We start from the raw sequence: 23,047 nt of genomic DNA, 5'->3' as shown, positions 1-23,047 counted from the left end.
TAATCTACATGTTATTGCCTCCTGTAAACCAAACACCTGAACAGCTGTAGGCTATTCCCCAATCTGACAATGCTTCAGTACCCTAACCTTTGAAGTGTATTATCTCCACCTTGCCTTAGGACAAATTGTATTAATAAAAAGCAAAGGTCCTGAATTAAGGAGAAGTCTTTAACTCCTTTAGCTGAAGTTCCTCTGACATCCCCCACTCTCCCAATGCCTTTAAAAACTATCTTTTCATTTCACTTAATCTATGCACAGCCTTTCTCCAGATTGCTGAACCCTTCTTAATGCTGGGACAAGAACCCTGGCAATTAATTATCCTTCTCTTTATTTTTTTCTTACTTCTGCTCATTCTTCAATAATTTTAGTTGTTAACTCCAACCTTTCACTAAAAAAAGAGTATCACTGGGATTTACTAGTAAGTGAGGTTTTCAGATAACTACCCGTATTTTCCGGCGTATAAGACGACTTTTGAAACAAAAAAAAATCAATGGAAAATCGGGGGCAAAAGACCAAAAATGCACAAAAATTACCTGCAGATCTTAATGGCAAAGTAAGTCTTTCCTTTGAAGTGGGGGGTAGTCTTATACAGCGAATATAGGCCTAAACCTATGTTTTAACTGTAAAATTAGGGGGTCGTCTTATACACCGGAAAATACGGTAATTTTTATGTACTTTTTCACATTGTAATAACTATAAATTTTATTGCTGACATTAAACCATGACAACTTTGTATATTTCTAAGAGTTGTTACAAAGCAAAATTTTACCTATTTCTCTGCTACCATCACAGGTGGTATCCATTTAAATTGATACATGAGCAAAGATCCAGGCCAGATATTTATTGGTCTGGGAAGAAACTTGTAAACTTAAGCATCACTTAGTGGTGACTCTTAGGAACACAAATTGCCTATTTATTGCTTTGAGAATTTGGATTTACCATGGAAGAAGGAGAAGGAGTTATATTTTACTGGATCCAGAAAACTGCTTGTATTTATGGAGTAAGGATTTAGGGAGATGAGCCACATCCTCAATAAGAAAGCCCCGGATTTTCCATTTTCTTTTCTGAAAAGAATAAAGAACTAGGGACCAACAGGATGAGAACTCAGGAAGCTTTCTAACTTTGCCATGTTTGTTTCTGCGGTCAGGATCTGCCAAGTTTCTAAGGTAATAAGTGCCAAAACCTATAAAATGCAAAGAGCGGGAACTCATTTTGTAAAGGAGCAGAGGCAAACTATTGTTCTTTCTGCAGCATGGAATGTTTTGAGGAAGAACCTCAAAGAAATGTGACAGAGGCAACCCAGAGAAGAGGAAACCAGTCAAGAAACTGAGCAAAGAGAGGGGGTGAAATCACTGGTTAATGGTGGGATCTGAGAAGGCATTTGGACACGGGCAAAGCATAGGTCCATGGAGAGGAAATCCCTTAATCTACAGAGCAAGACTATATCTATTCCCCAGTTGATGTATCTTTTCAATAATGAATACATACATTTTGAACAACATTATGAACAAATCCTAATGACTGCTATATTTTAAATCACTGTGTGCTTAATATTTAATAGATGTAACAAGCTTATAACTTTCAGGTGAAACTAGTGTACAGAACTTGTGTACTGTCAAAGAGTTTTTAACAAAAGTTGGCCTACAAGGCCCAACCAACCCCACTGGTAAAATTATTTAATTCCTGTTTTTATATATTAAGGATATAAGAGATTCACTTAAGTGAGAAGAATATGACCATTAATAAACCATTTAAAAAGTGTCTCTTTATAAAATCCCAATAAATGACAAAATTAGCCAAAGAACATATATGTATTACCCATAGACAGGGACAACAGTGAGTCAATGGGGAGACAAGGGCGATGTTGGGTAGAGGTAAGCAAAGGCAGGGGGGAAATGGGACAGCTGTGATAGTGTCAGCAATAAAAATAAAGTTTAAAAAACATCACTACAACAAAAATTTAGGAAACTGAAACCTGCAATGTTTAAAAGAGAAAAATCTCATGATCATGTTGATTTTATTCCAAGACTACAATATTAGAAAAATCTTTCATTGTAATTTACCACATTAATAGATTAAAGGTTACAATCAAATAATACCATAAATACATGCAGAAAAACCACTTGATCAAACTCTATGCAAATTCACAATTAACAAACAAAACACATCTTAGCCCACTCAAACTAAAAGGAGACTTCCTTCACTAAATGAAAAATATCAATGAAAAAACTATAGCAAATCTTAGTAGTTAAATATCAAAATAATCCCATTTAAAGTCAGAAACAAGGAAACTAAAAAAACAAGTTGTGATGCAAGGATGATATGATGTTAATACAGGAAATCCCAAAGAATCTGCCCCAAATTATTTATTTAGAGTTTACAAAATTAACAGGGAACAATAAAAAAAAAAAAAAAAATCAGGAGGTCTCAGTAGGAGATGGGATGATGGAAAATCCAGGCAACTTCAACAGGACTGCCAAGGTTTGGGCCCTTTATATTGGGTGGTGAAGAAAGTGCTATATATTTTATTGTCTCATAGCTTACATGTGTATTTTTGTAACCACCAAGTCTTTCATAAATGTTAATCATTTAAACTACATGATTATGTACCTGTCCCCCAACCACAAGCTTTTCCAGTTGGGAACAAGCCTCATCTTTAGCTGTAAGTGTAATTTGTTCAGCACCTGATTGTTGAACCTTGGTACAATGTTAAATGCAAGAGGAGCCTACCAACCATAGTCAGTCTTCCTACCTTTTTTCCTTCTGCCTGGATTATTTTGCCACCTTTCCCTCCCTTTAGTTTCTCCACCCAAGCCTTTTCATCCTGGCCACGCCCTCCCCATCCATCATTGGTCCAAGTTGATGCCTCTTACTGGTAGAATCCTTCCAAGGTCAACTCCACCCCCAGGAACAGACACCTCTGCTCTGCACTCCTGCCCACTTCCTGCCTTTCTCCAGCAGAGCAGTCATCCTCTATCTTCCACTAGCCCAATGAGTCTGTGTGTTCCTCAAACCACATGCATCACCATCACCGAAGTATATGAATAAACAGAAATTCCAGGCTGCCACCACCTTCCTCTCCATCCCCAACACCACCTAACAGAAACCATCTCAGAGTAATGTCTGGGCATCTGCATTTCTAATATTTTTAGGAAACTTTGGAGCACAGGGAAGCTTTAAGACCACTACTAGACTAAGCTCAGAGAACAGAGGCAGCATGCACTGTGTTCCATGTTAGCCTTATGGCATGGAATAGACACTCTAATGAATTAAAGGGTGTATGCAATTTACCATATATTGTTTAGTCTATTTTTTTTTTTTTTTTGTCCTCTAATGTCAGTTGCAAGTAGGTAAGGCGTGGCTGACATCAAAGACTTAAGAAAATATAAGGAAAAGCATAACACTGGCCAAGCTTCCATTAATTTTTAAATTTTAATATAATAGTTGATCACCACTAGAAGGCTGTATTTTTAAAACCAGCATGCTACATGGCACTTAAATTCTGCAGTTAACTTCACATGGAGTTTCCAGAGGTCATACATACAGCTGAAAGCTCAGTGGAGACTCTTCTTGTGACTTTTATCATTTTCTAATTCACTAGCAACACCAGTTGCCATTTGTGTCCAATGCTCTTACAAAGCATGTTGCCCAAATCAATGATAATCTGAATGGATGTTACCACACATACCCCCCAAAAATCAACAAAAAACAACACTTTATGTTCTGTAATATATTTTCTTACTGAAAAGTGACTAAATAACTTATCTAATAACATTACTACTTTTCTTTAAGTCATCTGCGATTCTCTTTTCTAATAGAGATAGTTTAAGGATTTGTTTCTTACCTCTAAACCCTACTCCTAGTTGTCACCATAATACTTCCACACATATTTTATATCTTGGGTTTGAACACATGCTGGGCCTTTAATTTATGAAACAAAGCATTGGACTATGTTTTACTGTTTCATGGGCATTTATCCTTTCCCATTTGAGGAACACACCCTGGGGACCTCTGGAAATATTTCAATGAAAGTCAATTCTCTATAAACTTTAGAGGTGAGTAACATCCTCACTTATAAATTCTGCCTTTTCTCATATATGACACTTTAATTTATCAACCTCTTCCCTTCTAAATCCTTACCACCTCTATATTTAATAGTATTTTAAGCAGAAAACATGTTCTCAGTATTTCTTGCATAATTTTATCTGAGAAATTATCCCCAATTAATCCTTTAACTTGACTATTGAATTTTAAAATTCTGTTTCCTGAAAATTTTATTTTGACATTTCTTTAAACTTAAATAAAATTTCATACATGATTGACTTCCTTTGGATGCTCATAAAAATTATTTGTTAACAAACTTAATTCTCTAATTCATTAAATTAATTAATCCATTAATTAGATTCATGCATTCATAAATTCATTAAATAGTAAGTGTCCATTATATGGGAAACATAGGGCTGGGCACTGAGGAGTCAAAGAAGATACAGGCCTTGGGGTAGGAGGATGGGGAGAGATTAACTGGGGGACTTATGTGCATATGTGTACAGCCCATGGATGCAGAGAGGCATGTGTTGAAGGGTGTCAATGGGGGGGAGGGTGTAAGGGGGCATCTGTAATATTGTCAACAATAATGCTTCTTTTTAAAAATCCTTGCCTCTGGCCGAAACTGGTTTGGCGCTTCGGCCTTCGGACTGAAAGGTCCCAGCTTCGATTCCGGTCAAAGGCATGTACCTTGGTTGCTGGCACATCCTCAGTGGGGCGTGTGCAGGAGGCAGCTGGTCGATGTTTCTCTCTCATCGATGTTTCTAGCTCTCTATCACTCTCCCTTCCTCTCTGTAAAATATCAATAAAAATATATTTTTTTAAAAAAAAAATCCTTGCTCTCAATAAGCTAATATTTTAGAGGAAGAAAAGTGTATATTCTTCTTTCCTCTTCATCCTATTAACATAGGCAGTTCCTTTGCTTCTTGAACCAAATTTGTTTGACTTTTAATTGTTTCTTTTTCCTAATGGCTTCCAAGATGGTACCTTGGAAGGGCTCTTTGGCTCCTTGAGTGTGGCTTTTCCACAAAATACCATAGCCTGGGAGAGTCTATTTTGAAGAAGTGGCGTTAATAAAAAGTTTAAGTTTAAAAAATTTGGCTCTCAAAAGAAATTCCAATTGTTGTACTGTTGAGATTTGGCTCTGTTGACTAACGAGTTTGCTGACCACTGCTCTAGCCCATACCCCCAAATGTGTTCAATGACTTTCTTAAGGAACTGCTAAAACACACCATCACTGAGCATTGACAGTACTATTTCTGCCAGTCCTTCACATTCTAAACAAAAGGAATCCTAGCCCTATGTGGCAGTGATAGCCCAGCCAGGGTTTCTCAGGTTTTTTGTAGATACTTCCCCAAAGATAGCACATACTCCCAAAGTGTTAATTTGCCAAGTATCACTTCATTTTGTTGTGTTTTGCTTTTTATCTTCTATATAACTGAATCCAAACCTTTCATCCTAGTGATTTTACTATCCAGAGTTCCACAGTGAAAATCTCTAAGTGATCCATCACTGACTTCTTCAAAACAAACAAATACAACAGTTCTCTACATTTCTCTAGTAAATGGCCCCAAATTGTTTTATTCTGGATCTTCTTCCGCTCAGACTTCCTTTCTCCTGCTGGCCCTTAACCATCTCAATTACCTTTATATTTAAAGGACATTTCAGACCTGCCCAGCTTTGTGTTAAGAGACTATAGGCAATTAAATATTTAGTTCCTTCCCAAGACACAGTAAAAAATAAGGTTAGGAAAGTTGGTACCTGGCTGTAGCATAAGCTCAGGCTGAGACCTCTAAGAACCACAGATTCCTTAAAACCCATGCCCAACATTATTGATAACAGCTATTTTAGAATCAAAACCCAAAACATTCATTTAGTGACCTTTGTTTTGTAAAATATAGATTAGAAATAAAAAGCTTTTGAATTGGGTAGGAATTAGAAATGTCATTAATTTCCATGGCAAGGCTTCATCCCAGACATTACTATCCTTATTTTTGTTAGTTTCCAAAGTAGGTTTGAGAAATTTTCTAAAGAAAGGTGATGGTCGCCGGGACCGGTTTGGCTCAGTGGATAGTGTTGGCCTGTGGATTGAAGGGTCCCGGGTTCGATTCCGGTCAAGGGCATGTACCTTGGTTGCAGGCACATCCCCAGTAGGGGGTGTGCAAGAGGCAGCTGATCGATGATTCTCTTCATCGATGTTTATAACTCTCTATCCCTCTCCCTTCCTCTCTGTGAAAAATCAATAAAATATATTTTAGAAAAAAGAAAGAAGAAAAGAATGCAGTTCAAATTTCCCGCTTTTATTGTTACCAAAGAAATAGTGAAACTTTTCAGTTCATATGTTCACAGAAATTAGAAATACCACATGAATTTAAACTGTAGCAGGAGGTATAAATCAAACAAGGTAAAAACATTCAGTAGTTTGGAAGATCCAAAAGCATAAATGTATTCCTTTGCATGCAGCCTGTGCTGTTTTTGCACAAACACTTATATAAACAGAAGATAATCGATGCAAACTACTGCCATTCATATCTGAAGAAAAATCCAACGTGCTTATTTCCCTCTATGTTAATACTATTAGCATTGTACTATCATTTGTGCCCATGGGATATGAATTCTTACTCATAAAATAAAATACATTGTTTTAGGTACACACAGAAATGTATATTACTTCAAATATAAACTTCTAACCTTAAAGCAAGTATCAATGTAGTGAAGGATGAATCCTCTACTTCTAATAAGAGTGATACAATTTTCCCATCAAGTATAATCAAATCCCTAGAACGTATTTTTATTCACTCTTGGGTTTCTCCAGTGTACCAGTTTCTCTGCAATTGAGCATTCAAGTTTTGGTAATTTTTCAATTCAGGCCCTTTCCTTTTCACATCCTACTTTATAACTGGCCTTCTATTATCCTTCCTATTTCCACAATATCTGACATGATTCTTTCAGAACAGGAAGATATATTTTTTACGAAAGGTTATGGCACAGAGAGAATGAACTGATTTACCCTGAAGTCTCAGTTTAGAATCAGTTGGGATTACTAAAAAGGAAAAAAGGTGTCTTTTTAAATAGATTTGGCACTCATCCTATATAATAAAAGAGTAAAATGCTAATTAGACTGGAAGTCTTTCGGGACAAAGCCTGGGCTGTGAGGGAAGCCCTGGTCCCAGGTGCCAGAGGGAAGCCAGTGCTGGCAGCGGGGGGAAGAAAGGCCAACTCTTCTTGCATGAATTTCATGCATCGGGCCTCTAGTCCATTTAATAAGCACCTGCTGGATACTCCCCTAGGTATAGGGAATACAATGGTAAATTGCATAAGATTCTTGTCCTCAAGGAGCAATTAGTCTAGTGAGGGAGTCAGACTTGAGATAAATAACTAAGATATAGTGTCATGTTTACTCCATCAGGGGTTTGTGTAAATACTATGCAAAGTGGGGCAAAAGTCCATTTACAGTCATTTGTATGAAAAATAATATGATAACAAATAATTATACAAAATAACCTGAGTTTCACATACAACCGTAAACCTGCTTTTGCCCCTCCCTCTGTACTATATCCTACATAGTGGGCAATTAATTGTTTGCCAAGAATTGGATGCCTCACCTAGAAAACCTGGGAACTGGATCTTTAAGTATTAATAAAAGTTTGTCAGACCTAGAAGAGGAAACAGCAAATTTAAGGGCGAGAATTTATAAAGATGTGTCAGGATCAGGTGGTTCATTTGTTGTGATTTTGGATCAGGGTTCACAGAAAAGACCCTGAGGACATGAGGACACTTCAGTGGACTGGACCATGAGAGAGTGACCCAGACATTCTTGGAGGTGTAGCAGCTAGTTAACCTATATTTCTGAAAGACAATGCTGACACTTATTATCTCTGGGCTGCAGGGAGAAAAGAATGAACTCAGAAAATTGAGGTGAGTTAGAAATACAGAGGAAGAAGGAAAAGGGGGGTGTGCTAAGGGTTACTAGCAGGTTCCAGAATAGCCGATGAAACCCAGCTCCCCTTTCATAATAATCTTTCGAGTAGTTTTAGCTCCACTTTTGTGGCTCATAGACCAATGCTTCTCAAGCTTAATAGCATAGGAATCAATTGGGGGATCGTGTCAAAGAATGCAGATTCTTATTTAGGTTATTTGGGGGGGGGGGGGCAGACCCAAGATTCTGCATGGCTGACAAGCTCCCAGGTGATGGATGTCAATGCCACTGGGTCCAATGGCCATAATTTGAGTAGCAATGTCACAATGAGTCAATAAAACAGCTGAATTTTTCAGGAAATTACTTCACAATGGTAACTGAATGCTCCAATATCAGCGTTGCTTATATGGGTACAGGGGACATACATGTTTGTCTTCCAGTACCCCTTAAGAAGTGGCATGAAACACTTGCTGAAAACGTGCAGTGGCTGGCAAGAGATTCCATCACCCCTCATAAGAGGTGCTGCCAATGACCATAGCATCCACGCTGTACACAAAACTTGTTAATAGTCACCATTTAAAATCTCTCATTTATTCCAGTAATCACATCAAAGTTCATTTTCAGACTTAGGTGGCCATTTATGAAAGATGGGGGAAAATATCTAAAACGTATATATATGTTCCTCGCAGGGTATGATTGCTACTGTAGTAATGCAGTTTTGATGTTAAACTGTTTGGTTAATGCCAAGAATATATGGCATTAAACAGAAGGCCCTCATTTAGTTTATCATTTCAAATTTTATATGTTGACCCTCTAACTAGAGCTGCACCATCTGTAAGGATGATGTCTCGATGGTTTTCTGACACAGTCAACATTGAACACCAGAAACGGAATGTGGGCAGCAAGATGTGAACAATATATTTTGCTTCCAAATGCCTTCCTTTCCTTCTAAGGGAGCACTTTTACCTGGATTTCACGTTCCCCTTTCATCATTTTCCTGGTGCACTGTGACACAGATGGTGTGAGGTAATTTTATGCATTCAGTCTAAAAGCATCAGTTCCCCTTTTCATTGGCCAATCCCTGCTGCTTACACAAAGGAAACACACTGGTGATTTATCTGGTGTAGTACAAATCAAGACTAACCAAAAGCAATTCAGTCCAAATCAGGACCTAGCCCTGAACAGGAGAAACTTACATGTCCCTTGATTGCTGTGAAAGCAATCACCATTTTTTGTCTTGTTTTCCTCCCTCCTCCACTACAAATGGGGTGGGGGGAAGAGTATTAAAAGACTTGTGGAAGTAAGGAGTATTTCCGTCTTATTCATCATGTGATTTAAACTCTTGTAAGAACTAACATAGTGGAGAAGGGGGGTTAAATCCCCTGAAATAGAGTAAAAAGAAGCTACTCATTTAATCTTGCCAAATTTTGTCCTGACTGAAAATATATTTGCCACATTTTCATATAACATCTTTGCACTAGAACAATTTAAGTAACATGAACAATGTCAACTGCTTGGCTGGGACTTCTGAAGTTTGCCTGCTATGTAGTAATACTTAACTAAGATGTTTCAGAACATACAAAGCAAAATCAATGCTGGGAAAAAAATGTTCTTTTTGTTCTAGGGTCTCTGTTTGGAAAATATTGCCATGTAGCATTTATAGTAACAGCTGTACAGTTAAACTTTAGGCACAAACTAAACTGCAGAGGATCTGTGCATAAATAAAATCCCCATGGCAACTAAATGTGCTACCAGATAACAGAGAAAAAAGGATTTATGTGTTTGCTGAGCTGTCTTGCCCTAAAGGAATTCTTCAGGCAAATGCAGGCCACCTGCCACATGTTATATTAAGCTCAGCCTTCTGGACCTATTTTCAAATCCACAGCAGAGAGGACCAACTACTTTTATTTGGAAGTTTCATTGTTCTTTATTCCCAGCCCCTCCAAAAATAAACAACTCATTTTTCAAATCACAGGCTCTATTTTGCCCTGGATACAAGAGATAATTAATGAATTTGTTTGTGATCCTATACATCTTGTTGATCTTACTCAAATAACAAGCTTATGTATAGCAGAGAGTTATTTTAATTGGTAGATATGCAGATTCTATAAAGTTGAAAAAAAATCTGAAATATACACTCGCCTTTTCCAACATCAGATAAACTGATCAGAACAGTGTTTGATGAGGAAGTTTCCAAGATTATGGAAGAAAGGAACTCAATAGCAAGATTAATGTATTTTGCAAGTTTAACATGTAAAATACTTATAGTTACTTTCTCTTTTTAACTTATATTATATTTCATTATTTATCTTTTTAATTGAATATATTGGGGTGACATTGGTTCACCAAACCATACAGGTTTCAAGTATACCTGAAGAAAAGTAGAGACTAGCAATAAACATTCTGAAATTTATAAGTTTACTAATTTTAAATTAAAATTAAAATTTAAAAACGATCCTTTTGGTCTTTTAAGTACATTTTGCCAATCCCAACTCTCAAATCTAAAGATACTTGTTGATAGGGGCAGGGAAAGGCAGTTAGGGAGGAGTCCATGGGAGAGGAATGCATAGTGATGGGGAGACAGTTCCAAGCCTCCAGATTGTTTACCCTGCATACACAGAGAACAGAAGAATGTTGCAAGATAAGGAGAAGAGAAGAAGGGGGAAGGGGAGCACTGGGTGAGCCTTGAAACTTAGAAACTGATACCATGCAGGGAAAAGGAGGAAATTGGCCAATTAGAAAAAACACAGAGATATGAAATGAGGAAGGGTCCAATTAGAAAGTACATAGCATGTACAGACAAAGAAGCTGCCAGCATTTATACACCCGAGACAAAGGGACTCACAGATCGGGTTATTCCCTTTTGAGGACCCCTCCCCAGGGGAAGTTTGTACACTCTTGCAATAAACTTCCACGCTTTTGCTTAAAATTTTTTAGCCCATGATTATTTTTTCTTCAAACTTTATAGAACAAGAACCCGTAATGAGAGTTCCAGCTTCCCATTCAGGGTATCAACACTGCACATTCATGTTGATAATACCATATTATTATATAATAATGTTCAACTTCTTTTTAATATGTGAAAATAAAATGTGATTTATAGTATTTGAACTGGGCAAGGAAAAGAAACAAAAATATATTATGTGGCAGTCATTCAACATGATTCTCTATGAGAAAATGGGAAATTTGACTCAAATTTATACCTCCAAATTTGAGGTTTACTTCTCTGATAACAACTTTGCCCTCAAAGAAATAACGACAGAGTTATCACCTGTAAATAAACATAACTCTTATCTACTCCTAAATCTTGACTAAATTGTAGAAATATTAAGTGAATAGAATTAGGCTATTTCTGCTTTGGTTAATATGAAAGTGAAAGGGGAAAAATGAGTCAAATGGCATGCAAAAATGTCAAGGAAAGTTATGAAACTAAAAAATTAATTGGTTGCTTTCACTCACTACTGGTATCATGTATTGATTATGACAAATTATTTTCAGGTATTTAATATCAATGAAAGGATTAATTATAAGCTTATTAAATATGTGAATTTATATTAAATAAAATTCTAATTTCAGTAGGCTTTTATTTGTTTTCTCTCAAAAATCTATGTCCTTTTGTAGGCATATTTCCTCATTATCATCTAAGCCCTTGATTTTTGCAAAATACTAATTTGGCTACTCTGTAATACAATCAAATCAACCATCATAACACAGTAACTCAAAGAAACACCATTAACCCCAGATGCACTGCCTTACACAGACAACTCAACCATCCCAGTTAATGTAAACCTTCCACAGCAAGGCTATTTTATGTCATGGTAGTAGATACTTTTAGAAATAGCAAGTGACCCCCCTTTAGTAAAGGTACAGTCCTCAAGTATGCTTTCTAGTAACTCTAGTAGCTCTCAAACATTTTTTTACTGTGACTCATAGTCACAATCCCCTCTGGCCTTGATCTTTCTTTGTCTCCACACTGCAATATAATGATAATGCTGAGATACTAATGTATATCATTATTTTACATATCATTTTATATTATAAAGGAACTAGAGGCCTGGTGCATGAAATCCGTGCATGGGGGCAGGGGTGGGAGGGTGGGGGTGTTCCTCATCCCAGCCTGTACCCTCTCCAATCTGGGACCTCTCAAGAACCCTCCTGGTGGGATCAGGCCAAAATGGGCAGTCAGACATACCTCTCACAAGCCAGGACTGCTGGCTCCCAACTGCTCACCTGCCTGCCTTCCTGATTGCCCCTAAACACTTCTTCCTGCCAGCCTGATCACCCCTAACCACTCCCATGCCAGCCTGATTGATGTCTAACTACTCCCCTTTCAGCCTGTTTGCCCCAACTTTCCTCCTCTGCTGGCCTGGTCATCCCTAACTGCCCTCCCCTGCAGGGTTGATCTCCCCCAACTGCCCTTCCTTGCAGGCCTGGTGCCTCCCAACTGCCCTCCCCTGCTGGCCTTATCAGCCACAACTGCCCTCCCTTGCAGGCCTGGTCACTCCCAACTTCCCTCCCCTGCTGGTCATCTTGTGGTGGCCATCTTGTGTCCACATTGGAGCAAGATCTTTGACCACATGGGGGCAGCTATCTTGTTCTTCTGTGTTGGAGTGATGGTCAATCTGCATATTACTCTTTTATCAGATAAGATAGAGGCCTGATGCATGGGTGGAGCCAGATGGTTTTCCCTGAAGGATGTCCTGGATCAGGGTGGGGGTTCCCTTGGGGTGTGGGGCGGCCTGGGCGAGGGGCCTGTGGTGGTTTGCAGGCCAACCACGCCTCCAGTGACCCAAGTGGAGGCCCCATTATCTGGAATTTATTTACCTTCTACAATTGAAACTTTGTAGCCTGGAGTGGAGCCAAGCCTCCTGTTTGCTCCATGGCTGTAGCCATTTCTGTTTGGAATTGTTTACCTTCTATAATTGAAATTTTGTATCCTTGAGTGGAGGCCTAGGCCATCTAGGGCAGCGGAAAGCTTGGCTTCTTCCATTGCCAGAGAAACCCAAACCTCTCTGTGGCTGCAGCCATCTTGGTGGTGGTTAATTTGCATATTGGCTCTGATTGGCTGGCAGGCATGGCTGGTGGGTGTAGTGGAGTGATGGTTAATTTGCATGTTACTCTTTTATTAGGTAGGATGACCAATTAACACTTTCTAAACACTCTGGACACAGGCAGTACTCCACAATACTTTCTGCTCTTCCTGAGTACACAGTTAGACTACAGGTTCCAGATTCCCTTGCTATTGAATGTGGCCATGTGACTGAGTTCTGACCAACCAAGTACGAGTAGAAGTCAGGTATTGGAACTTCCAGACTTGGCCCATTATAAGCTTCCCCAGGTGATGCTACTTGCTCTTCTCTGCTTCTAGCTACCTGGGACAGAGTCAATACTCACAGGGATTCTAGAAGCCTGGCATAGCTTTCATCAATTTAAGTTTCTAAAATGTCTAGGAGAAGCAACTTCCTTCTTACCAGTAATATGAATGCTGGAATATTCTGGAAAAAGCAAGTTTAGGTTTGTTCAAGTAGCTAGCATTGTCCTAATATAACATTTATCTCAGTAATGTAAGTTATTTTAAAGGAAGACATTCATAAACAGTCCATCAATTAAATTAAGTTGGAGAAGTTACATATACGTATATTTATAAATGTATATATAATGTATATATATATAATGTGTGTATATATATATGTATGTATATGTGTAAATGTGAATGTATTTTTGTTTATTTTAGCAATTATGTTTTATTCCATTTTAAACCACAACAAATGGTTTGGAAATTTTTTTGAGAAATTATGCAAAGCACTACACACAATTCTGAACTAGGATTAGCTCCTGTAAGATAGAACAAGGGTAGCAAAAAATATCATGTATACTGTTTAACTTCTAAATTATCAGCTAAGTATGTATGGAGATAGTTCAGTGAAATATTGAGATGTATACCCCTTTGTGGCTCAACTGAAAACCTGTTCTTACTGAATGATTTCCTCCAAAAATCCACTTAAAGGCATTCAAACAGCCTACACAGTATTTTAAACATGGCATTTTCTTTTTATTTAAAGGAAAAGACAATTTGGATGAAATTCCCATGTGTATGTTCCAAAAGTAGGTACTGAAACAGGACCACTGAAGTATTTGATATGGACTTTGGAGCCTGCTATAAAGCTGAAGTCCCTTTACCAAAAAAGACCTTTTCAAGTCTATGAAATAGATATCAGGACTTGGACACTTCTCCTAACAGTGAGTTAGGCTAACTCATCATACAGCTGCAGGTCACCTTCATAACATTTTTCATATATGTCTTAATCACCGCCAGTACTCAGAGAAACCAAAGTTTGAATCAAAGCAAATATCTGATTGCATGTAATATGACCAAGATAGACTGATGACATCTTACATAAAAACAGCAACAATTTTCTTTCAAATTTATTTTCATATTCCAGTAACTCATATGGATGATTTCTAAATGGCATCCATTAATTATGGACTTTCTTGACTCAATGTCTCTAAGACTGCACAGCTTACATGACACGCCGTCCCCATAATAGTCCAGTATATAATCAAGAAAAAACATCAAGAAATGTCAAAACTGTATTTCGTCAATAAGTGGAATTTAACATTCACACCAAATATATAAGGTAAACCCCAAATATGCCAGAAAAACATTCCTGTTGCTGGGCATTAAACAAACATGAGGACCAGAAGAGGAAGTTCTCACCTACTGATGGCATTTGTGTAATTAAATTCTCAATCATGACTGATGCCTCTCCTAAAAAGTACCCTTCCAATCACCCACAAACTTTGCCACATACCCAAGTACCCCTACGATGCAAGTAGCCTTACCACCATATTGATGTCTCGCAGATTCTCAGCAGCACACCATCTTTCTGCTTGAATCCATGAGCATGTGATTTCACACCTCTCTACATATGAATCCCAAGAAGCAATAAATGTGCTGAATAGCATTAAAAAGTTAAGAACAGCACAGGCCTTCAACAATATATTTTTTCATGATTCAAAGTTAATTCAACCAAACCATCCCTTTTTATTTTGGGAAACCTGTACATTAATAATGGAACATTAATGTAATACTGGAATATTGCTTCTGGGGATATAAATGATAAAGTGATAGGGTTTCCTTTGTGAATTACAATAGCAAATTTAATCTACAATGATAAAAGGACCATTTTGAAAATACTTCTAACTTTTTTCCTAAGAGCATGGATTCTTATAGAGCATTTGTACCAATTAAGCCATTGTTATCAGCTTCAAACTATCCTTTTATGCCCTTCCCTGGGGTTCTGGGGCTGGGACTCTGCAAACCACATCTCTGCCTGGCTGGCCGCTCCACATTAGGCTCTGCATGGTGGGCCCTGAGGGGAGGCTGCCAGGCTGAGAGGGGAACCAGGGATTTGCTCTGTGGGCTGCCTGCCTGCTTCTATCAGCATCGCCCCAGCAGTTTTTCTTAACCTCAACCATGGCAATTCCTTCCAAGGGCAGTACCTGGACACAGTGTGTTATTTCTCTCATACCTGCAGAATAAATCTCATCCTAATAAAAGAGTGATATGAAAATTGACCATCACTCCAGCACACAAGATGGCCACCCCCATGTGGTCAAAAATGGCCGCCCCCATGTGGACACAATATGGCTGCCACAAGATGGCCTGCAAGGGAGAGCAGATGTGGGCAATCAGGCCAGCAGGGGAGAGCAGTTGTGAGGGACCAGGCATGTGGGGGGGGGGGGGGGGGCGGCAGTTAAGGGTGACCAGGCCAGCAGAGGAGGACAGTTGGGGCCAACCAGGCCTGCAGGGGGGAGGGCAGTTGGGGGTGGACCAGGCCTGTATGGGAGGGCAGTTGGGGGTGACCAGACTGGCAGGGAAGTGATTAGGGGGTGATCCAGCTGGCAGGCAGAAGCAGTTAGGGGCAATCAGGCAGGGAAGCAGTTGGGAGCCAGCAGTCCTGGATTGTGAGAGGGAACCCAGATTGGAGAGGGTGCAGGCTGGGTTGAGGGACATACACACCATCTCCTCCCGCCCCGCCCCCATACACAAATTTTGTGCACCGGGCCTCTAGTCACAAGATAAAGCAAGATCTTTAGAGACACCAGCCCCATCTGGCCAATATCCTTACTACGGAGGTTTGAGTTTCAGCTACCTGGGATCTCTTCTCTACACTCAATTCTTAATAAGACCAACTCTTCACCTATCTGTCTCCCCTGAGTCCTGGAGGCAGTACTTGCTTCCTTCAATTGCTCTCTACATGATATGTCATTTTTCTCATTTTAGCCTTTTGATTACTAGTTAACAACATTGTACCTAGTTGACAATTTTTTTTTAAATATTACATCATCTCTGTTCAAATAGCTAGTATCATTCCCATCCCCTGATTAGACCTACTGATAGGGAAATGTATGTGGCACATTCAATTAAACTTGAATTTCCCAAAGTATATTCTAATGATTACTAATGCTGCAAGGTACCCTTAAAAATTTAAAAAGGCTTTTGTGTTGAAAAAGTTTAGGGAAATAGTATATCACAATCTCCTATGTTTTATAACTCTTAATCTAGCAATGAGCTTTAAGAAATCTTACTGTAAAAATTGTTTACCGCAATGTTTTACAAACGTACTTCAACCTGGAAACATTTCAAATAACTCTTATTAACACTGTGGATACTGAATTCAGAACACACTTTGGAAAACGTTTATCTTGGTTACTTATTTCATACTCAATTTATAACTTTTTCAAATAATTTTATATTATATAGATTATGAAACATCAGCCATACATAAAAATCTGGATACAAACTATGTAATATTTTCAAGTATTCAAATAAATGCATATATACACGTGTATTCTTGATTAATATATGTATCTATGTATAAGTATATGTAACAGATGATGTTTGTTAAATAAATTGGCTATTAAGTGATTAGGGTCTTAAAATGACTTCTGCTACACAGAATTTCTCACTCAACATAATATATTCTAACAATCAGTGAAATACTATTACTGGACCTCTTATCTAGGGCACAGAAATAGTCTTCTCATAAAGAACTATTGTTCAAGTGGTTGGCCTACTTGTTTTTATACCTATTAAAATGGACATGTGGCCGAAACCGGTTTGGCTCAGTGATAGAGCATCGGTCTGCGGACTGAAAGGTCCCAGGTTCGATTCTGGTCAAGGGCATGTACATTGGTTGAGGGCACATCCCCGGTAAGGAATGTGCGAGAGGCAGCTGGTCAATGTTTCTCTCTCATCAACGTTTCTAGCTCTCTCTCTCCCTCTCCCTTCCTCTCTGTAAAAAATCAATAAAATATATTTTAAAAAAATAAAATAAATAAAATGGACATGTGAATTATAGACCACAGGTTATGTGTTCATGACTGTATAAATGTAAAAAATGAAGAGAGACTTGTATACTCTCATAAACAGCATTGCTACACAATGGTGAGGTCCATCTGGAGTAATCTGTGCTCAATAAGATATCCAAAACAGAAACAAATATCATTACAGCCTTCACCATCAGAAGCCTGATAGCATGTTAAATATAAACATGCAGCACTGAATATGTGAAAAGTACAATACTTTTGCACTAATCAGAATTTTACTGAGAGAGAGAGAGAGAGAGAGAGAGAGAGAGAGAGAGAGAGAGAGAGAGACCTTCACAGCCTCATTTCAATATTTCTGGTATCCTAATACTTGGATATTCCATAGATTTTGTTCTATGAATGTAATTCCCAGAAGCCATAAGAATAAAGATTTTCAGAGAAAGCTGCTAAGTTGTAGGCATTGAGTCAGGGTTATATACAGAACATCTTAAATCTTCACCAAAACAAAAAAGCCCTACAAACTCATTAGCATACCCCCATTTTACAGATGAGAATACTGAGGTACAAATGTTTAAAAGTTGTCTTCCATACACAATTTTCATTTGCTGGAATCAGAATGTGAAACAGCATTTTAACCTCACACATAGCCCTGGCTTCATATGGGTCTTTGAAATAGCCAATGATTGTGGTAATTTAGAGATGTTCCACTGCATTTCAAAATTGGCTCAGGGAATGCACTTCTTTATTATTACTAGGAATAGTTTATGGGACTGTCATAAATCACGTCGGGACCATAAAAAAAGAAAACAAGACAAGATAAAACAAAACCCACTTCACAAACACATAAAAACAGTATAAGTTTTACTCTAACTTGATCTTTGTTAGATGCGATCACATAAAATACTCCACCAATAGATATGACAAATGCACTTTATATTTCAATGTGTCAAACCATTTCAATGCTCTGAAACTGTGTTGAAGCTGGCAGGCAAGAGGACTATATTAAATTTTTCTCTGCAATCGACTTCAATTCTAGACTGAATTATTGGAATTTTAGTGACCCTAAAAAAGGCTGTCAGAAATGATATTCAATGCAGAGTTTTCAAATCTAATGCTCTATTACACATACTTCACATAAAATAATATAGTTTCAATATAAACAAACCAGTCAAAATCAACATTCTATTTGTCCTTGTAATATTGTACACATTTTGATATTGATTTGCCATAGCAGGTTCTTAAATGTAGTTTCTTAAGAGAAAACTCACTGGCTACATTTTATAATTCAATAGATGGTTTGGATATGAGGCAGTTATAATGTTTTGCCCAAAATGTTTATTTTTTAAAAAACACATTAGCACAATAAACACACAGCTAATAGCTATTAGCAGACATGGATTTGTCAAAATTATTTTTTTTTCACCCACAGAACAAAATTGTCTTAAGAGACTTTTGGCAACATAAAACCAATTGCACTGGGAGTTCAATTAGAGACCAGCAAACGGAGGGATGGATGACCTGCCTTCTCTAGGCCTAGAAGGAGGACAGGCATCTTTCAATGCATAGAAGCCCTGAAAATAAGAACTTACAAAGCAATTGAATCTTGAATTTATTCTATTTCTCCTAAGAATTAAAAGCACATTGAGCACACATCTATGTTTTCACCACTGCCCCTGCTGCTGACCACTTAGCACAATACCAGAACCATGCCTGTTGCTGGCAAAGAATGTTAAATCTCAAGAAGTGTCTGTGTAAGAAAATTGGGAAATAAGGTGGGAAGCCAATTTGCTAATTTGTAAACACATCCCTCTAAACTTCCACTACTTCGTGGAAAATTATGTTTGTTCATAATGCATGAAGCCACAGCCAGGTACCTGAGCTGGTCTTTGGATCATCCAGCCCTGTGACAGCGAGAATCAAACCAGAGGGAAGCCCAGTAAAGAGTCTGGTTAGACCCCAGCTCCATCCTGGTACACAAGGAGCAGCACCAGCAGCCCTCACTCTGTCCAGAGGTGTGTGACAGCGCCTTGGCCAGTGCCGCCCAAACAGAAGCGATCTCAAAGGGTCCCCAACCCACTTCTGAAGGCAAATAACTAAGAACAAACAGGTACATGCTTGTGCATGTATGCAGGTGTGCCTGCTCACACACACGCACATGCACACACACACACACACACACACACACACACACACACTTATTTTCAAATGGGTATTCAATTATATATAGTGTTAAGGGAGAAAAAGTCCACTGGTTTAGAAGCATTCAGAACTGAAATATTAGGCAGTAATATGGTGTTCTTGGTTTTATAATATTTTGTGTGAACTGAGACAGGTTGTTTAGATTTCCTGAGTATCAGTGCTGAGGTAAGTAGCTAATTAACATCTGCCTTTTCAAATTATTTCCTGGAAATAAAAATTATTTTTAAGAAATTACAGATTATCATTACCTTGTGCTTAGAGCAATAGCTTTCCTCGTTTAAGAGCAGACTTCTTATTAAGGCAGTCTGAAGCACAGTCATATTCCCAATCACTCAAAGTATTCAACTATTTACGCAAATTATTTCTTTGCCCTTCTACTTATTTATTTATTTGTTTAGATCTTCAACTGAGGTTATCTTTCTACTTTTTTACTGATCTTTTTAGAGAGAGAAGGGAGGGAGAGAGAGACAGAGAAAAATACCCATTTGAAAGAGGAACATCAATCAGTTGCCTCCATTCACACCTCAAATGAGAATGGAACCCACAACCTGGGTGTGTGCCCTGATCAGGAATCAGATCTGAGGCCATTCTGAGTACGGGACATAGCTCCACCCAACTGAGTTACACTGGCCAGGGCTTATCGATTTATTTTTATTAACTAAACATCTGATATATAGTAATCCTGAAAATTTCACTGTAATCCAATTAGGATCACCCTGACTCACAAACCTGGGATGAACTCACACTGAACCCCAAAGCTGGACCTGAGCCAACAAGTTGGCATGTGGCAGTGGGCTAGGTAGAAATGGAAATTTCTTTTGAATTGCTGCTATTATCCCTGGGACAATCTCTGTAGCCAATTCATAAACTAGAGATAAGGATATACTTACTCCCCCAAAATTATATACTCTCCTCAAAATAATGTCCATTATCTTTAGAAATTGGGACTCATATTTCTTACAAAACAATTTTTAAAATTTTATAAAGGGGAAGAAAAGTCTGTTTTGCTTAAATGTGTTTGCGTTATCAGTATAAATAAATATCTTTAACAAGAATTTGGGACTTGAAGCATGCAAGAATGTAACAGAGATCATTCGGTCTAGGCCTTCCTATCTCTAGAAAGTGCTGCACTCAGAGCCTGGATCCACCTTTGGTTGACTTTATTTCATGTAACTAATCCAAAATCACAGTCAAGAGAGTCAATATATCTTTAATATCCAAGTTTCCAGAAAGAAGTAACAGACATTTATCTCCATCCCCAATGGGCATGATCTGGAAAGACACTAGCCATGCAAACTAAGGCTCTAAAGTCTGACCATGCCATTACCAGGTTAGATTTTAACTAAGATTTTGTTTTTGTTGTTTTAGGAGCATGGTCTTGATCAATTTTTTTTTCTAGAGAACAATATATGGTCAATATGTATGCCTGTATTATTACCATAAACAGCATCAATAGCTATAACTAGAACTAACTCAAGACTAGTTAACACCATTGTCTGGTCCTACAATTTATCTGCATATCTGTTTACTGTTGCCTGAGTCAAGGAGTAATTGTCCTGAGCCTCAGCAGACCGTGTAAGCTAACTGGGAGATTTACTTAAAACCAGGTTGAAATGATAACCGTAAGCAGCTGGATAACCAGTTCAGAACATGGAGGTGAATAGAGAACTGAACATGTTGTTTTCAAGTCATAAATTTAGACAATAAAAAGCCGGATTGTGGGATTACCACCATAGTGGTAGTTCCTTGCTCTATTTCTCACTATTGTTCTTACTCAGTTTTCTCATCTTTAAAATGGAGTAAGGAAGTCATCCTTCAGATTATTTATATGTAATAATATTACTGCTCCTTGGAAAAAACTAAGTGCCAGTTTGTAATATCCCCAAGTCATGTGATTATTTGCAACATAGACAGATACACCACAGATTGTTATCTCAGCATTTAACAAATATGACTAACCCAATTTGTATGATGTCATGATTGGTTAATTTTAAACCTTTATATTTCTTACCCAAACATACAGATTTCGGGCTTGGAATATACAAAGTTATAAAGAGATCATTCAGCCTAAACCTGTTCCCCCCTCCTCTCTCTCTCTCTCTCTCTCTCTCTCTCTCTCTCTCTCTCACACACACACACACACACACACACACACACACACACACACACACTCTTCCTTCAAGTGCTTTGGATCTTTTCCCACATTGTAAACCATCTTCTAGATGCATTCCTTGTTTGCTTAGCAAAACTTCCCTTAAGCACAAGAACAGACGAACCCATTATCCACGCTGACATGCCTCATCTTTATAAAATGAACTGTCTGCAAAGTCAAATAAACCAAACAAAAAAATGGGCACTATCCTTTGTAAAATCCATCCCAAGTGTAGAACATACTCAATTGTCTGATAAATTGGTTGAAATTTGCCACTAGAATTGAGTCACTGAAGAGTTCATTTCTGTCACCATATTAACTGTGTCATGTAGCAATTGCACCTAATGAACTTAATGTGGCTTATGGCCATGTGCTGCTTCCTCTCAGAAACAAAATCTAATGTCCCTGAGCCTGGCCAACCGGCATCCATAACTATCTCATAGAGGCACACAAGCCACTAGAGTTCCATGTTGGCCTCTGGCTAATGTGTTTTTATTTCATGTTTTCTCGAAATGGAAGATGTTTGCACTAAAATACTCAGCAGCTTTTAAAAATAAAATAAAAAGAGCCAGGGAAGAAATCTGTAGTTTCTTTCTCACATGTTCACAGCACATAAAATTTCTCTGACTCAGGACAGTGTGGATAAAGAGGAGTCTCAAATAAGATTAGTCGCCAAATGCAGTAACTTATGGGCCTCTACCCATATGAACTAAAATGGAATTGTCCTCAGAAGTAGAAGAAACATAAAAGGGAAACAAGCACAGGACTTATAAAAATCACGGCAGTTCAATAAATTTTTGGAATGACACTAGAGCCATACTGTAATGCTCAGCTCAACTTGATGCTTCAAGGACCCTGTCTTAAGTGAAAGTGCTAAAGCAAGGTCCTTCCAATAGTTACAGAAATGAACGCACTGCACCCTGGGATGCAATGGTCAGCACTATAGTGAGTCTGAGATGCCGGTGCACACCCTGTAGATTTTTCTATACAGTTCTGTGGTTCTTCCTTTGTGTGTGTATGTTTCTTATTGAAGGCACATTGCATAAGGGCTTAGGGGTAAACAGGAGCTCTTCTCCTCCACAGCCTATATAAATTTTGGAGTTTTTTTTCCTCTAAGTGAACCCCTTCTTTCTCTCTGCCCCCCAGGAACTGCATGCTCACTGCTGATCTGATCTTGCTGCTACTCATCCCTCATGAAGCTCAAAAGGCATGGTTACCATCACAGGAAGTCTAAACATGACAATCATCCGTACGCCTGCTTCCCTCCAAACACAGAAGAGTCTCTGGAAAAAAAAAAAAAAAAAAAAAAAAACAAAAAAAAACATCCTTGGCTTTTGCCCAAACATGTGGGAGCTAATTTCTAGATGATGCTACTCCAACTCCCTCCGTTACTGCCTCGG

General features: G+C 38.3%; 1 protein-coding gene and 1 long non-coding RNA gene across 21 annotated transcripts in view; one reads left to right on the top strand and one right to left on the bottom strand.

The window, feature by feature from the left end:
• Nucleotides 1-23,047, top strand: part of LOC311618090 — a 474,169-nt gene that overhangs the window by 32,747 nt on the left and 418,375 nt on the right. Inside the window, exon 1 of one of the 4 annotated variants that reach the window (XR_014794226.1) lies at nucleotides 3,310-3,335. The exons of the other annotated variants lie outside the window; for them this stretch is intronic. This is a non-coding gene — a long non-coding RNA (uncharacterized lncRNA). Of the gene's footprint in view, nucleotides 1-3,309; nucleotides 3,336-23,047 lie in introns of those variants that run through there. 4 annotated transcript variants of the gene reach the window in all.
• The window catches only part of NPAS3 (neuronal PAS domain protein 3), an 865,565-nt gene that overhangs the window by 678,095 nt on the left and 164,423 nt on the right, over nucleotides 1-23,047 (bottom strand). The gene's annotated exons all lie outside the window — the stretch shown is intronic.

Source organism: Pipistrellus hanaki (assembly GCF_964339955.1).
Source record: "Pipistrellus hanaki genome assembly, chromosome: 1".
Taxonomy (NCBI): Eukaryota; Metazoa; Chordata; class Mammalia; order Chiroptera; family Vespertilionidae; genus Pipistrellus; species Pipistrellus hanaki.
Note: the sequence above shows the minus strand (reverse complement) of the source record. Positions and strands in the feature narration are given on the sequence as shown.